Genomic DNA, 14807 nt, shown 5'->3' with positions numbered 1-14807 from the left:
ATCCATCCATCCATCCATCCGAAATTTGTCCTTTCACCCATCCAACCATCCGAAGTTCTTTCTGCCATCCATACATACATACTGTATATACAGTATATATAAATCCAACTGAAATTTGTCCATCCATCCATCCATCCATCCATCCATCCATCCATCCATCCATCCATCCATCCATCCATCCATCCATCCATCCATCATGTCTGTCATAAGATGATGTAGAAACTCTGTTTTGGTTGTTGCTGTTTTTAGTTGCTGGTCTGCTGAATTGATGACTGTTAGCTGTCAGTTCAGACAATCATTCTCCCTCTGCTTTTAGAAACAGAGTGGGTTTTCTGAGTGGGCCGTTGGAGAAAGAGACTTCGCTGACAAACACAAAACAGGGAGATGCTTCCAGTGCTTGGATCTAATATTAGTTAGGAAATTAAAGTTTGAACGCAATTTATTCGAACTGTACCAAGAACATAACACTGTAAAACAGTAATTTTATCAGTCCAGCTGGTCTGTGAGGCATTTTTGATTTTGAATAAAGAAAAAAGCTGAGGTTTGCAAAGAAAAATGTTTATATTGGCAACCTTTGCATTTCCATGATGTTTAAATTGTTTTATTGGACAATAAGGGATATGTAATGCTTTGGTTTTAATTGAATAAACCCGTGTTGCATCCCAATTTAAACTAATGTTGCAATAAAGAGCAGGGAAGAGTGTGAAAGTGTGAAGGAGAGATGATGAGGATGAAGAGGAAGAGGAGGAGGGAAGCCAAGGCCTCTGGGCGAAGCCAAGACCGCCCACAGACTCTCTCTCTCTCTCCTTCTCCTTCTTTGTTTCTCTCTATTTTCACACTGTGTCCCTCTCTCTCTGTCTCACTCTTCATGTGTCCTCCTGTCTCTCTTCGTCGTTTTATCCCCCAGCCCATGTTTCCCGCTCCTCCTCCTCATCTACTCACCCAGGAGATGTAATGTAGGGCAATGAAGGAGTGAACTGAAGGACAGACTCAACCTTCAGCGTATCCAGAGAAAGACGTGCGTTCTCCTAATAACCTGCTAGAAATTATAAGAAATATTTATAAACTACATTCTGACTGGAATAACAAAGGAAGAAGGCTGATGGTGGCTATTATTTGAACTTTTTAGTTATTGTTTCTTCTGTATGTATGGAGAAGTTAAGGCAGTTGTAGCCTTAACCCACATCTGGCATAGTGGAAAGGCATATTCTCACGTATTTCCCATTTTGAATGGTAGCTATGAAAATTGGGGTTTTGTGCCACATCGTATTTATACCCCTAGTTGTTCAGTGCGACTAAAAAACTTCATTTGAAAACTGTTTACAGCATTGGTGTCAAACTCATTGTGCCAGATTGTATTGATCAAATCTATTAAATTGCTACATTATCAATAAATAGCTGTTTTAGCATTCAATAAGTGTTTCTTAAAATTAAATAATATTGAATGTCTTTTCACGCTGATCAGTCCATCCAGGATTTTAATTGTTTTTGTGGGGCTTTTTGCAATCAAAATTACAGATTTTGAGGTGCTAATTAAAAAATATTTGTAAGGAATTTTTATGATATTTGCACTAATGTATGATGTTAAATGTGACTTTTTATTAATCGCTGTATCAGTCACTGAAGGTCACTTTCAGTAGAATCTAAAGAAATTTGGGCATCTGTTGATTTTGTGTGAATTTTGCTGATTTGTGAAAAACTGGAGGGATTTATTGATGTAATTTGGAGTCGAGGGCCACATAAAAAGTTATGGCGGGCCACATTTGGCCCCCGGGCCTCAAGTTTGACACATGTGAATTACAGGGTTCTGGAATATGTTTAAACTTCGATGTCTGTAAGAGTAAGGAAGATTAAAATGAGAATTTCCAGACTTTATTCTCACTCGAAATGTGGAAATATTTGTAGATTTCCTTCATTTATTATTTCCTTTTGTCCTTTCCCTCCATCTTTCCTTTCTTGTATCCTCGCTCCTTCAAAGTGTCCTACCTCCTTTTCTCTCTCTCTCCTACCGTTCCGTTCCTCTGTTGCCTTTTCCTTCCTTTTTTCTCTCCTCGTTGCTTCCAGTTTCTTATTTAATTTAAAGCCCTAAAACCTTTCTTTCCATAAACTTAATTTTAAGTTGAGCATCTGGAAAGGTACATCTAACCTTAAGAATTTGAGTTAAAGTAAAAAATATATATTATTCTCTGGGCCAGATTCCTTTTTAGGTAGTTGATATGAAGGAAAATGAAAAAAACATCTTTATACCTCTATTTTTCTTTGTTTTAACTCATATTTTTGTTCTAATTTGGTCCTAAAACAGTGTTTGACACAGAATAGTTGACATTACTTCTGTTAAATAAACACTCATTGACTTGTTTATAACAAGTATTAAGAGACCTGGCATCTTGTCACATGTTAAAGTTAAAACCAAGCAGATATTCAAATGAAATGCTTTGATTTATAGCTTTGAAAGAGAAATTAGAATTGGATAAAGTGCAACCGGTGGATCTTTACTTTGCGGCCAACTGAGGTAGAAATAACATCAGTTTATGTCTAAAAATTAATTTCAAATAGAGTTAGAACAACTCCGTCAAAAAGTTTCTTCTCTGAAAATAATTGTTTATAAAAGGTTTTTAGCTCCTGCTAGTAAAACAATGCAAACTATTATAGCAAAGCAAATAACCATACACAAAGTGGTGTAAAATATTTATTAGGCATGTGGATAATAGGGACACAGAGTGTGGAGAGGCTGAAGTTGATGCGTATTACTGAGACAGACAATGCTTATAAATAGAGGGAGGAAGGTCAGAGGGAAAGAGGCATGCTTCCTGTACCAAGCCTTATAAACGGATACACACACACATACACACACGTGGACAAAAGATATGACGACACAATTATACATAAAATTTGAGTGGATAAATCACCAAATGGTAATTAATTCTTTTCCTCCACATTTCTTCTTTGTGCTTCCAGGTTTTTAAAGTGTTTAAGGTCTTTTTCTTGTTTCAGTAAATAATTCAATTAGTAGAAAAGACTCAGTGTGTTGCAGCTAATAAAATCCTCACAGCTCAGATTGAGGACAACCTGCAGAGAAAGAGAAAAACACAAACACATGCAAATCAGCTTGTGTGCTGCAAGTTGTCCCAAACCAAATGCTCTCAAATTCATAATCAAATGATAAAGGCAAATGTCCACTGTACAGGTTAGGTAGTTTATTAACTTATTATTTTTTAATTTAGTGCTTTCTGATTTTTGACGCTGTTTAAATTGATCCATAGAAAATGTAAGAGGAGGACATCTGAAAAAAGTATTTTCTCCTCAGATTTTTTTTTTTTATAACCAAATTCTGTCATTTTCTTTTCTTTTGTGTTATTTAATTATATTTTATTAGAATGACATCTTTTGGTAAAGTATAGGCCATATACTGTATTTTCTATGTTTTATATATATATATATATATATATATATATTTTTAGATTTTTTCTGACACTTTATAAAAAGTGTCCGAAAAAATATATCTTAGTTAAAATAAATGCCATTTATCTTTAAAATTTAGCATCCTAATAGTAAAGCAGCCAAAAAACAGTATTAATTACTATGATTTGGCTTTTGATATGTAAATAGTAACAAGTAGCTAATTTATTTGTCATTTAAAATATATTTAATTGTACAATGAAATAAGATTTCTGTTCTCCAGCGGGCCTTGATGATATGATTCAGATGTAAAGATCAAACGGGACCTGAGAGGATTTGCTGATGTCAGCAGTATCTCGTTAACACTGGCCTGCATTTTAGAGTTGCCATGGTAACGGCATTGTTAGGGGGGTGAAAACGCTTCGATTTTCCAATCTGTTAAATGTTAGATTACGCCCACATATGAAATAATTCCAATAATATTGAGGATTCCCGTCATATTTCCAGCTCTTGGCTTTTGTTTTGAGCTCCGGGGGAAATTTACAAAGCTTTGCAGTTGCTCCTTCTTTTGCACAAGTTTTCTGCTGCATCTCTGGTTGAAGATTACATGCAAACAACCGCTAAGTCCCATACAAGTGAGCAATTTGCATGGTTTCAATGCAACGCTGCAGATTTTACACTATCCCCTTACTATTTTCATTTATATTCGGTTGTTCACCAGGTGTTAATTTATTTATACATTCTTTTCCTCCAACAACAATTCAAAATTGGTGCAGAAAGGAAAAAAAGCATGTTAGTCAGCTAACAGACTGTTTATAATCCATCATCTCTACTTTCTGCTTTGCTTCCTGCTGCTGTTTGGACACATGATCTTCTGTGAAATTGTTCGTATGAATTTCTTCAGCTTGATTGTGACGTTTCTGCCTCTTTCTCGGCATATTTGTGCATGCTTGTTACTGGCCAGTGCATTTGCAAGAGCGGAGTGTTTTCCAGAAGTGGCTTCATGTTAACTTAGCTTTGTGTGAAGGCTGTGATCTAATAAGAGTTGATGGTGTACCAAACTGCAGCTGCTCTCACACACCCACTCGCTGTCAGAGACACACAGAGAAGAGAGCACGCTGCAATTAAATATACTTATTAGTGGGAATAGAACTAGATCAGTCAAAATCAACCCTGAGTGCAGGAGGAGAGCACTAGGAACCAATTATTTAAAGTGATTAAAAACATGTGAAAAACATTTTTAGCACTTGCAATTAAACTCCTGATCTTTTACGGCATTTAGCCTAAATCTGAAAATACTCTGAAAGTTTTAAAACCAAACACCCGTTACTATTCAGGTAAGCAGCTGCTTCCCTCATGGCGAATCTGAGACTGTTTTAATTGATCTGCATGTTGCAGCCGGCCTTTGCAATGCAGCAGTTCCTGTTTTAAAAAACCTGAACCTTGATACGCTCGACTCTTTCAAAACATGACATGGAGTTAGGCCTGTCACGATAGCAAATTTTGCTGAGCGATTAATTGTCTCAAAAATTATTGCGATAAACGATAATATTGTTTGAAGACCTTTTTACACTGATTTAATGGAAATGACGTAATAATGCATGTGATTTCCTGCCAAAGATAAATACACTTTATTTTCAAAAGAACACTAAACACTGGAACTGATAAACAAAATAAACAAAACAACCAAAAACAAAAATAAAATGGATTCTCAGTCTCCATTAACAAAAAATGTACTGGAAAAAAAACTAAGCAACATAAAGCCAAAGTGGAAATAAATACTGCATTCAACCAAAAGAGTGCAGATTATGAAGTCTGTATATTATGTTGCCCTTCAGTAATAATTAGATTTAAATAGAGAAGATGGGCACATCGACTACCTGATGCAATAGTTCACACTACATGATTTTTTGCTCCTATTTTTCCCCTTACAACAATCTTAGAACGTTGGTCTTTCTAAGATTGTGTGGTGTGTTATGGTAGATCGTCGTTGCCGCTCCGATCTAAATCAGGGTTTTTCCCCGACTGGGATCGAGAACGCAGCCTGTTGAATGTGACAGGTAGCCAATCAGAAAGCGCGGATTCTCCTCCACGCTTTCTGAGGGGAAATTACGTCGGGGAATCCCAAACAGCTGACACAGCGCAACCTGAAGTGGAGATGATATGTGGAAACAACATTAATGTTTATTCAACGTGCAAAGAATATAGAAATGACAAGAGGAGGAGTTGGAGCGAAATTGCTACCGCAGTTGATAAACCCGGTAACTTTTCAGCTGTTCTTCGTTAACGTGACGTAAATAGGTTCTAATGATTTTCATTCAGTCAGGACTTTACGCTGACACTAGCCACATGCATTGCAGGTAGATTGCAGTAAAGCATTGATTAATGCCTGGTTTTAAAATTAGTTCACTGAACTTGTAGCCATTATTTTGTGCCCATTGTTGGACACCACACGGCAGGAACGAACCCGATCGAACCGTTATACCTAGGATTTCTGTCGGCTAATGTGTGGTCCGTCAGGTTTTGAAAATGGGTCGACAATCGGCCGACAGCTCTAAGATCGTGTCGTGTGCGCTGGGCTTTACACTAAGGAAATGAGGAAGGGAGGAGTCAGTGGAGAGCACCGGAGCAGAGCCTTTTTTCATTCAGTCTCATTAGCTGAAAGAGAAAAAGGTTGGAAGAGAGGATAATGCCAATAATTAAAATGACGTCGATAGCTTTAATTTATCGTACGATTAATTGATTTATCGTTTATCGCGACAGGCCTACATGGAGTAAGCTCTTATGTTGTGGTGTGGTGCTGGATGTTGTTTTATATTTAAATCCTCTCTTGCTGATTTATTTTCATGTGTGATCAATTTAACAATTTTCACAAATCTAGCAAAACTTGGACAAATTCAACATACTTCCTTAAATTTTATTAATGTTTTGGTAAACAATAAAGAGAGCGCAGCACCTAGTGAGCTATTTGCACATGCAACGCTGTTTTAATTAGGGCTGCAATTATCGATTATTTTAGTAATCAATTTTAGATATCTATTATTGTGATGATTACTTGATCAGTCGTATAAAGAAATGGCGAACTCCACCTGATTTTTTTGTTTTTTAACCACTTTTTATACAATATTAGAATTGCATTAAAAGATGCAAATAGACTAATAATTTAACTCTTTTTTTTAAATAAGAAAATAAAAATGTTATTGCCTAAAATGCAATAACATGCATTTACAGACAAATGTGATTTTATCTTAAAAGCAAAATGTATAGATTTGTTCTACAGTTTTGCCTTATTTGCTGCTCTGAATATGTTATTTTTCGTCAAAGGATCTGTTTTTAACGATTACTAAATTAGTTGACAATTATTTCAATAATCAATTAATTGTAATTAATCTGATTAATTGTTTCAGTCCCTGTTTTAATGTTTGTTGCAAAACAATTCAGAAGTTTCAATGTTTTTTTTGTAGCAGTTGCATCAGATTTAGTAAAGAGTTGATACTGTTATTGTAAACCCATATGGCTGCGCTAAAGACCAAAAGTCACCACATGTTGCCCCTCTAAAATCAGACTTTATAATTTGACTTATTTTTAAGTCTAAAGGATGCCTATTTATCTTTGCACAGGTTCTTAATAAAGCTCCACGTTTGCTTGCTCACGTCTTATTCAGGTCACAGTGGGAGCATGACAATCTAATCTGACATAGGGACCATCTGGAAGGACATGTTATGTAATGTGATCCAGGCGTGAGCTTGCCAATTGTGCCAACAGTGCAGGTTTATTGGTGGTCTGCAGGTGTGTTGAGCATTTCATTCTGCAGATAATCAGTTCGGCTCTGCAGGATGGAGGAGCAGTTAGGTTAAATCACTTTGGCTTGTCCTCCTCTGCCTGGTAGCGATACCTCCAAAGCTAAACTTTCTTTCCTCCACTACTGGACTCAGGTCCTTCTTGTGATAAAAGTACAGACATTCAGGGAGGAAGACAGACAGACATAGAGAAGAATGCTGCATGCTTGAATAAAAGTGGGAAGAAAGTCTGAGTTTCCAAGTCAACAACAAATTTCACTGCCTACCCCCAATACACAGTCACAAAAATACACCAAACAGTCCCAAAGTAGAAGATAGTTAAAAGTTTGAGTGTGGAGATAAGGAGCGTTTTTGCAGATTGATTAATTACTCCACACCAAATGTTCACAATCTAACTTCATTCTTTGCGTCTGTGTGTTGATTTCTTCCTGCTATTGTCGGTTTTGTGTGTGTGCAAAAATGTTTTTGTGTCTATTTTAGAGAGCATGAGGTCAAACTGAGGCTGAAATAAGAAGTCAAACTGTGTTATGAAACACCTGCTGGCTTTGACAGAGATTGCTTGTCGCAAGAATTTAAAATAGAAAAGAAACATTTATAATATCTGTACCCATTTGAAAACATTTCGGTCATAAGACTTTATGCCAATACTTATGTAGTCATTTAAGTTTTATCTTGAAGATTACAAGATAAATAGCTGAATCCACCAGAAACCCTTCAAAACCTTGCATTGCACAAATGTTTAGCACCACATTACCTTTAGTTTGTAACTTTACTCCTCTACTTCAGAACGCCTCGCTGTTATGCCTGTGGTGCTGCTGAAATGATGCAGGGCTCTTGTGCTGAATAAAGCCTTTTCAATCTTTTATAAACTACTTTAGCCTGCCTACAGTGTCTGAACAGTTTTTCAGGTATGGTATTGAATTTAAGGCACCTGTTTTGTGGCGTTTGGTCACAGTCAGAGACTATATGTGCCCACCTTATTGAACACTGAATGTCACTGATGTACAGTAAGAAACAAGTGGGAAGAAGTTGAAGTTGAGAAATACCAGACTACGGGGGTTTGAAGAAGCCTTGTAAAGATGTGATTTTTCAACCTAAATGTCACTTAGAACACCTGTCTGGAGGTTCAAGTACATAATTCTGCCAGTGTCAGTAAGACACACTTTATATGGGTGGGCGATCCTAGACAAGCCCCCTCTTTGTTATGCTTTGGCTCAGAGATATTAAGAACCAGATTAAAGCAGTTGAAATTGCTTCCACTGTAGTGTGGTCAGACTTAACTTTAGTAGCCTTGAGTAGCGCTGTCATTTGGAGTTTGGAGAATAGTTAGTTGAGGTGGTTTTGGTGCCTATATGTTCTTTCTAACCTGGAAGTATCTTGGGATCAGCCACAATAAACGGAAGAGTGTCACTAGGGAGTGGAAACTTAAGTTATTAAGTAAGAGCTCCTCAGGTTCAGATCCCGGACGAGCCCCCATTTTCCAAGGTTTTGTCACAAGAATACACGTGAGAAACTCTACAAAATGAATGTATTTTATGGATAACAAGAGAGAGAAACAAAAAAGATGTGGACAGCTCCCAGAAAGAATCGGTTCTTACAAGTTTTCCTCCAGTTTTAATTAACATCTACTAATCTGAACCACTGAACTGCAAAAATGCACACAACTTAGGAATACTTGTGAATAATACTTCAATTTCCAATTGATCTTTTAGAATGATTAAGAAAAATATGTACGATACCTTTTTCTAGTTTGAATTTGAATAAAAATGTGACTTATTTCAACAGAAAAAATACAATAAAAAGTCTGCACACCTATGAAAAAGACTAGTTTATTTGAAAAAAAATATAATTGCTACAAACCAATTTAACATAACTTGTAGAAAAACTTAATGGTGACAGAGTGACAAAAAGCTGTGGTCTGGGACAACTTCAATTAATTATCTCAATTTCAGTTCTTTTGCTACAACTTCCTCTGGGGCTCTTGACCATTATTACATTTAATATTTGTATATTCTAAGGTTTGAATACTCTGAAAGGCTTAAAGATTATGCATATGTGGTGGAGAAACCACAACCCTATTGTTGCTCCTCCTCCTGATATGTTTGCATGTAGGCTGAGAACAGCCGCTGTCTGTCATACATCATTACTTGAGGCCTGTAGAGACACTAACTTATCTTCTGTCTCCTGTGTCTTGCACAAATACATGCATGCATACTCTCTCTGAGTGTGCTCTGTCACCAGTGGCAACGTACAAGCCTTTTCTCCCTGACCCACATACAAGCAGAAAGGAGGGAAAAAATTTGGAGATTGAAAAGAGCAGATGAAGAAACTAATGTGTAGCAGTACACAAATAAAAAAGGACAATTGTAGGGCTCTACTGAATAAAAAACAAGCTAAATGCGTCTGCCAACATCCATTAAAGCTTTCATTTGTCTGCATAAGTGGTGTCTCTATATAAGAATTAATTCTTGATGCAACATTTGTTTTGATAAGCTTCTGCGTTTTTATGATGCATAGGTGAAGTACTAAGTATGCTGAGTCATGGGACGTCTGGTAATAATAAACAAATGGGTTTTATAAATTAATTTTGTAGTGGTTTAAATTTGTAAAGCTTCATCTCAACCCAGCCTGAATTACTTTATATGCAGATGACATCATGGTTAAGATGCTTCTTCATTCCAGTAAATACAACTGAATATACTGTATATATTTTTATAAGTTCTGTTGCAAAATCAAACAGATATAACTAAATTTGAAAAGTGTTATTTATGGTTGTTTTAAAAAGTTGTGGTCAACCACTAAAGTTTTCCATAATTTTCTGTTTTCATGGTGTACTGCCAGCCGGACACTGTAGATATTTGTTTACATGTTTTGTGTAAATATCATGATGGTATATAACTGATGAAAGTATTTCATCAGTTATATATTTGGATATTTATAAAATCCAGTTGGTGGTGCTATCACCGCTACTACAGTCTATGATGGATTTTTGTGCAATTCTATGGTACCTGTTAGGGTCTAGAATTTACAGGGTTTCCATTACGCGCAATGACCCTCAGTCACTCGCCGTTCGTGATTCATTAATTTTAGACTTTTATGCTATCTCAGGTGAACTTTAATATGAAAATTTATTAGGATGGGATTCAAAATGAATTTCTCTAACTTTCCTGCTGTAAGCGGTGATTAAATATTTAGATCAGGAGCAGAGGAGATGTAGCACAGTGACTGCAGTTGCTGTAAAACAGTACTTTACAGTTTAAGATGTAGAAAAATTGGTAATGAAGTTGATATTTGAAGCTGTCTTGCATCTTAGCAATTAGCACAGTTGGCATGACTATCATTTCTAAAACAGTTTTCTTTGTATACATTCTATAAAATACTGATTCTTACCTTAACTTTGAGATTTTCAAAAGGTTGTGTTTTGCTTGAAATGATAAAACTTTATTGTAATACATTTGTCTTTCCTGATATTTGCTGAAAGTTTAGCTCTCTCACCCTTTCACAGCTTTTATAAATCACAGTTATACGGCTTTCTTTTATTTTACTTTAAACACAGAAAAGGCTAACATTTAGTTGTTTTCACTCAGTAACAACCTTCACACAGAAGAGTGTTGTTTTAGTTTTTAGTGCTTAGATATACATAGATGCCTTCAGAAATTTTTTAATTTATTACATTCAGGGAATGTGATGTGAAAGTTTTTTGCTTTAGACTATCATTTTCTGTACCCAGTTAATCCTTGTTGGGTCATATTTGGGTTGATACACTGCCTGGCCAAAAAAAAAGTCGCCACCAAAAAATGGTCACACTCTCTAATATTTTGTTGGACCACCTTTAGCTTTGATTACAGCCCGCATTCGCTGTGGCATTGTTTCAATAAACTTCTGCAGTGTCACAAGATTTATTTCCATCCAGTGTTGCATTAATCTTTCACCAAGATCTTGTATTGATGATGGGAGAGTCTGACCACTACACAAAGCCTTCTCCAGCACATCCCAAAGATTCTCAATGGGGTTAAGGTCTGGACTCTGTTGTGGCCAATCCATGTGTGAAAAAGATGTCTCATGCTCCCTGAACCACTCTTTCACAATGTGAGCCCGGTGAATCCTGGCATTGTCATCTTGGAATATGCCCGTTCCATTTGGGAAGACAAAATCCATTGATGGAATAACCTGGTCATTCAGTATATTCAGGTAGTCAGCTGACCTCATTCTTTGGGCACACAATGTTGCTGAACCTAGACCTGACCAACTGCAGCAACCCCAGATCATAGCACTGCCCCCACAGGCTTGTACAGTAGGCACTAGGCATGATGGGTGCATCACTTCACCTGCCTCTCTTCTTACCCTGATGCGCCCATCACTCTGGAACAGGGTAAATCTGGACTCATCAGACCACATGACCCTCTTCCATTCCTCCAGAGTCCAATCTTTATGCTCCCTAGCAAACTGAAGCATTTTTTTCTGGTTAGCCTTACTGATTAGAGGTTTTCTTACGGCTACACAGCTGTTCAATCCCAACCCCTTGAGTTCCCTTCGCATTGTGGTGTGGAAATGCTTTTGCGTTCACAATTAAACATACTCCTGAGTTCTGCTGTTGTTTTTCTTCGATTTGATTTGACCAAACGTTTAAGTAATCGCCGATCACGATCATTCAGGATTTTTTTCCGACCACATTTCTTCCTGGAAGACGATGGTTCCCCACCATCCTTCCAGTTTTTAATGATGCGTTGGACAGTTCTTAACCCAGTTCTAGTAGTTTCTGCAATCTCCTTAGATGTTTTCTCTTCTTGATGCATGCCAATGATTTGACCCTTCTTAAACAGACTAACGTCTTTTCCACGACCACAGGATGTGTCTTTTGCCATGGTTGTTTAAGAAATGAGGAGTTACTCATTGCATCAGCTGGGGTTAAATAACTTGTTGCCAGTTGAAAGATAATCGCCTATGCAGTACTTATCCAATAGGAGGCTTTTACCTATTTGCTTAGTTAAATCCAGGTGGCGACTTTTTTTTTGGCCAGGCAGTGTATTTATCTCCAGTAATCAAGGGCTTTGCTGGAATTTAACCCATAACCTTTCACCTTTGAAAACAATAGAGCTTTGGAATGTGACGTCACTGCTCTAGACATGGGGTATGAGCGCCATCTTCAGGGGCCATAAATATTACAGACAAAAACGACTGTCTCACAGATATTTTGAATCTAAGTTACTTAAAATTATTTAGCAATGGTTCGAACTTGCTGCGTTATTGGATGTAATGTCCGATCACATGACCAAAACGGTAAAAAGATGGAAAACGGACTTTCATTTCACTGTTTTCCTGCCTGTAAACAACGGAGGGGGCTGAGCTAACGGAGCTAACGAAAAGGAGACGAATGGCATGAGTATCAGCGGTTGAGACGTCCTGATGTTATGTTCTCCAACATCCCAAGATATCTACATGTTTGCTCCACACATGTCCATTCTGATGAGTGTCTAAATTCGCTTTGTTGGTGTTGTGTCATAATTTTTTGCTATGATTTTGTCCAGGTGCACTTATGTTCAGTTATGTTGAGTTCATTTAAGTGGGTTAACCTTGTTTAGGTCGGGCTTATATTTTTTATGTACCATAGTCCGAGTTTTGTCAGTGGACATCGAGGTTATTCCATTATTGTGAAGTAAACTATTTAAGTTTTCAAGTGTCATGAAATTTACAGTATTAATACCGATGTGTGTTCTAATATGTCCTCATCAAGGCAAACCGACGTATGAAATGGATTAGCTCAATCCAGACTGAATCTGGGTCACTGCGAGGTAAACGCCACATCGGACCGACATGCGCGTAAATTAAAGAGGCGATACAGCAAGACCGTGGTGGATCAACAAGTGGGGAGCAAGTTACAAGGACTGTGTTTTCATTATTTACCCCAGAAGAGGTAAATTATGAAAACACAGTGGAGGCTATAGAAGAGGAGCAAGTTCGAGAGGCTGAGGAGGAAACCCAAGGAGAGGAGCTCAGCAAGGCTCTGAAGAGGAACATGAACCATTTGTGTTGAAATATGTGTTCAGTTGGAAGTGGCTGTTTTCTCTCATTTAATAATTTAATGTGGTAAACATTCATGAAATGTTTGTTTCAAGCACTTCAAGTTGCATGTAAACAGGTGATGAAATGAATCACATTTTAAGTAAAAATTTGATATTTAAAATATTTCAGGTAATAAACATACATGTAATGAAATATTATAATTTTTAAATAAACATTTTATGTGATTAAAGTAAACTATTATATAAAAAGACATTTTGCAGTAAACATTTAATGTAAACAATCAAACCAGATGAAAGAGCCCATCTTTAAATATTTAATGTGTAATTAAACAGTTCAGAGTAAATGTAATGAAATGGATCACACTTTAGGTAAATATTGTATTTAACATATTTCAGATAAGAAGTGAACATGTAATGAAATAGATCCTGTCCTAGAATTTTATGCAATTGAACATTACAGGTAACAAATGTGATGATCATCTGAGGTAATACAGTTTATGAACATTTTTTAAAATATGTTTTAAATATAAAATTAGTTTAAAAATTAAAAGGGGTCAAAATGTAATAAAGATGAGTGTGCTTCATCTGTACAGTCTAGTAGAACAATTTTACACGCACAGGATTTGGAAGCTATTGAAGAAAACATATTATTTAATATTAAAATTATTTAAAATATTGAATATGATTTAAAATCTTAATAGAGGATAGTGTGCCTCATGTAATAGTATGAATGTCCACTTTTTTGTATTAGTTGGTCACAAGGCATTTATCTACAAGAGTGTTTGGTTCGGAAATTTACGGTCCCAATGTGAACCTGTGAGCGCTTGAGGAGGGAGCGCTAGAGAGCAGCTGGCCGGAATTAGCGTTCATAAATCGGATCAACCTTGAGCTAAACGCCCCTTACTCTGCGGAGCGCGAATATCCAACTTGAAAACAACTTCACTGCGGTCGGTAACACAATGAAAACGGCGGAATAAAGTTTGTTTTGATCTGTGGCCTTTAAAGATGGCGCCGAGCGCGTTGGTTCCAAAGCAAACTCTGACCCAGTCTTTTTACAACCAGAACATAATTATCTGGTTAAATACCAGCCATTAGCCAACATTTCAGCTCCTCTAACAAAATGCAGCTCACAGGGAAACTGTAACACTGGTGCTATTTCTTTCTTTGAATAAATTCTCCTTTTGTTTTAAATACTTTATTTACATATTTTTCCTCCCTTACATTTTAATCATTTATAGCAGGCTGCCAAGGCTTGCTGTTAAGGTACTAAAATCATCTTTAAATCTCCACAAGTCTTGAAGATTTTTTCCCTTCAGCCTGAAATTCGGGGATTATGTTCCTGTCTGCCTCCTGTTACCACCGTCAGGTTATTTCTTACGTAATGTCCTAAAAATAGATTGTTCTCACCTGTATGGTAGTCGAGAGGGGAGGGAAAATGGTAAATGGAAAAGGAGAAGAAGAAGAACATGAGTTTTTTTCCAGCTTAAATTTTGACATGTAGATCATAACAAAAACTTTAGTGTTGCCTCATTATTCTGTGTTTTACTTCATTGAAATAATTTATATTCAGTTTAACAGAAAAGAA

The 14807-nt window shown here is 36.7% G+C and overlaps 1 protein-coding gene across 4 annotated transcripts in view; it reads left to right on the top strand.

Annotated features, from left to right (window-relative positions):
* The window catches only part of dgki (diacylglycerol kinase, iota), a 76215-nt gene that overhangs the window by 16183 nt on the left and 45225 nt on the right, over nucleotides 1–14807 (top strand). The window lies entirely within an intron of this gene.

The sequence above is a fragment of the Xiphophorus hellerii genome, chromosome 17 (assembly GCF_003331165.1).
Source record: "Xiphophorus hellerii strain 12219 chromosome 17, Xiphophorus_hellerii-4.1, whole genome shotgun sequence".
Classification (NCBI taxonomy): Eukaryota; Metazoa; Chordata; class Actinopteri; order Cyprinodontiformes; family Poeciliidae; genus Xiphophorus; species Xiphophorus hellerii.
The sequence above is the reverse complement of the archived record's forward strand: the minus strand, read 5'-3'. Positions and strand labels throughout refer to the sequence as shown.